Below are 3,711 nucleotides of genomic sequence, written 5' to 3'. Positions count from 1 at the left end.
CTGTCAACCCAGAGTCTTGAAATGTACAAGTAAAGGAAAACAATTTGAAAATTGTTAGTTTGTAATTATATCACATATTTTTTTGCCATTTGTTGTCCATCTGCCTGCTTGTCTGTCCGTTTGTTGAAACCCCTTTTCCTCAGGAATAGTTGAAGGTATCAAGTTGAAATTTGTCAGATACTTGGATCCCTTGGCAGTGTAAAAAATTTAAGCTTCTAAGCGAATACAGTCAAAAAATATGGCCATATATGTCACATATTTTGATACCCACAAACTCAGCTCATCAAAACCAACAGATGAACTATTGATGTACATGTGGTAGTTAAGTGCATGCCTGGAAATAGAGAGATCATGGGATTGAATCTCAGTCAGATCACGGATTTTTCGGTCTTCGTTTAAATCTAGACCTCATCTCTCGATAATGTGAGGAGTCACCAAAAACACAACATGGTTTGGATTCCACATTAAACTATATGTCCCTTTTCCCTCCTTGGATAACTGGGGTAGTTTAGGTACATGCAATTCATCAAAGTGGTGTCCAATGGAAAGACTGGCACCAGGCCATTGAGCCACATAATACATTTGTACAGAACCCTCAGAGTGCAAGTCCTACTTGGACTTGTCCGTTATTTTATGTATTTCAAAATTACTGGTTTCAGGCACTGTCATCCATCTTCAGATTATTTCACTAACTTACTTAGCTTTGACACGTCTTTTCAGGCCGGTGGACACGCAGTGTTTTCCTATTATCCATCAGCCTGTACACATTTCATAAAGATTACTACACACAGGATCATTCTCGTGTAAGCCAGGCTATGGAACTGTTGTGTCTAGACAAGACAGCCTAGACACAATGAGAGGAAGCCGAAAGGCACGCGCTAAGTTAAAACAGGATGGCGTGAGGTCTGAAACAGGATACGTAATGAATGCTATAAAGAAAAGTACGTAGCTTCTGGAATACTTAACTTTAATCCATCCTTTTGGTACATCTGGAGATTGTGGCAATACAACTGAGACTCTTTAGATACATGCAATGTTACTAATGGCACCTTGCTAGGTCGTAGCCATTGACTTAGCTGAAGGCTATTCTAACTATCTGCTCTGCAAATGAGCGAGGCTTCGTCAGTGTGCATCGCTAGCTACGTCGTCCGTACAACTGGGGCGAGTGCTAGTCAGTCTCTCGAGACCTGCCTTGTGGTGGCGCTCGGTCTGCGATCACACAGTGGCGACACGCGGGTCCGACATGTACTAATGGACCGCGGCCGATTTAAAACTACCACCTAGCAAGTGTGGTGTCTGGCGGTGACACCACAGGAACAGCTGACAGTTTTTGGAACTGTTCGCATATACTGTTCTCACATTAATACCTGCTATAACATTGCAAGTAATGACTGCTTTTGATCCAACTTTTGCTCATGGAGCTGGACATTTTCCTATATAACCGTCATCCGGTGATATTACAGTCTACAACCTGTCTTTCTCAAGGTGATGTTTTTAAACTACACTCATGCTCATAAATTAAGGATAATTGCAGAATGTGGTGCCACACAATGTGGCACTACACAAAACTGGCACTAATAGCAAAGGCACTTAGGGAACATACGCGACACAGACCTGTAAGTCCACGGTATTGGTGATAAGTTGAGAAAACCATCCCGAAACACATGTGCTACAAAATGCCACTGTTTTCTATGCATGTACTCTGACATCAGTATGGGATATGTTCACCATGCACATGTACACAAGCCGCACAACGGGTTGGCATACTCTGGATAAGGTGGTCAAGCAGCTGCTGGGGTATAGCGTCCCATTCTTGCACCAGTGCATGTCGGAGCTCCTGAAGTGTCATAGGAGTTGGAAGATTTGCAACAATACGTCAACCGAGAGCATCTCAGACATGCTCGATGGGGTTTAGGTCTGGAGAACAAGCAGGCCACTCCATTCGCCTGATATCTTCTGTTTCAAGGTAATCCTCCACGATGGCAGGTTGGTGGGGCCGTGCGTTATCATCCATCAGGAGGAAGGTGGGACCCACTGCACCCCTGAAAAGGCGGACAGACTGGTGCAAAATGACGTCCTAACACATCTGGCCTGTTACAGTTCCTCTGTCAAAGACATGCTGGGGTGTACATGCACGAATCGTGATCCCAACCCACACCATGAAACCACGACCTCCATACAGGTCCCTTTCAAGGACATTAAGGGGTTGGTATGTGGTTCCTGATTCTCGCCAGATGAAAACCCAGCGAGAATCACTGTTCAGACTATACCTGGACTCGGCCGTGTACATAACCTGGGACCACTGTTCCAGTGACCATGTACTGTGTTCATGACACCAGGCTTTAAGAGCTCTCCTGTGACCAGGGGTCAGTGGAATGCACCTTGCAGGTCTCCAGGCAAATAAACCATGTCTGTTCAGTTGTCTGTAGACTGTGTGTCTGGAGATAGCTGTTCCAGTAGCTGTGGTAAGGTCCTGAGCAAGGCTACCTCCAAAATTCCATGGTCATCTGTAGGCACTGATGGTGAGATAACGGTCTTCTTGTGGTGTTGTACAAGCAAGGCTACCTCCAAAATTCCATGGTCATCTGTAGGCACTGATGGTGAGATAACGGTCTTCTTGTGGTGTTGTACACTGTGGACATACTGTACTTTAGCGCCTGGACATGTTTCCTGTCTGCTGGAATCATTGCCATAATCTTGAGATCTCACTTTGTGGCACATGGAGGGCCTGTGCTACGAGCTGCTGTGTTTGACCAGCCTCCAGTCGCCCTAGTATTCTACCCCTCATAACGTCATCAATATGTGTTCTTTGAGCGATTTTCAACACACAGTCACCATTAGCACATCTGAAAACGTCTGCACACTTACACGCTGCACCGTACTCTGACATGCACCAGCACACCTCTGCATATGTGGACTGCTGCCAGCGCCACCGTGCACCGACCGCTGGTCAAATACACCGCATGGTCATACCCCAAGGTGATTTAAACACGCAAACCTCCCACAGAGCATGGATTCACCATGCATCAGCATTATCCTTAATTTATGAGCATGAGTGTATGTACTGTTATTGTTTTCGTGTTTACAAATGTATGTTTATTGCGTGACTAAGCTAATGATGCTTTCCAATGGTTATTCACCATGTTTTCTCATTTTGAATGATGTGAAGATGGTTGCAGATAGAAATCGAAACTAGTTATCGTACTTTAATTGTGATAGGAAAATTGCAGTCTAGGCATTAAAAGTTTTATACTTAAATAAATGTTTCTGTGATAAATGCTGAGATGGTTCCTTTGAAAGAGGCATGATGGATTTCCTTCCCCATTCTTAAAAAAACAATCTATAGAATAATTTATCCGAAAGCTAACAAAATTCTCAGTCCTGCATAGGTGCCTGTTAATTACTCAGGGCCTCAGCTGTTTGGTGAATTGTTTACCTTTACTCACCAAATTAGTTATTTCACCAAGGAATTACCATACAAAATTAAGCAATAAACAGAGATAGTCATGCATTGAATTAAGTGCAGTGTATAAAATTCTTTGATGACAAGATTGGTAAGGAGTTAAAATGGAGTCATTAGACAGATGAGGTATTTAAAAAATCTCAATAAAGCATGTTTTGCAGTTACAAGTATTTGTGATTGTCATCACCTATAGATACAGAGCTATCTTTCATTGCAATGTTCCCAAGCCCATAATGAATTAGTTCTTC

The sequence above is a fragment of the Schistocerca serialis genome, chromosome 2, assembly GCF_023864345.2.
Source record: "Schistocerca serialis cubense isolate TAMUIC-IGC-003099 chromosome 2, iqSchSeri2.2, whole genome shotgun sequence".
Taxonomy (NCBI): domain Eukaryota; kingdom Metazoa; phylum Arthropoda; class Insecta; order Orthoptera; family Acrididae; genus Schistocerca; species Schistocerca serialis.
The sequence above is the reverse complement of the archived record's forward strand: the minus strand, read 5'-3'. Positions refer to the sequence as shown.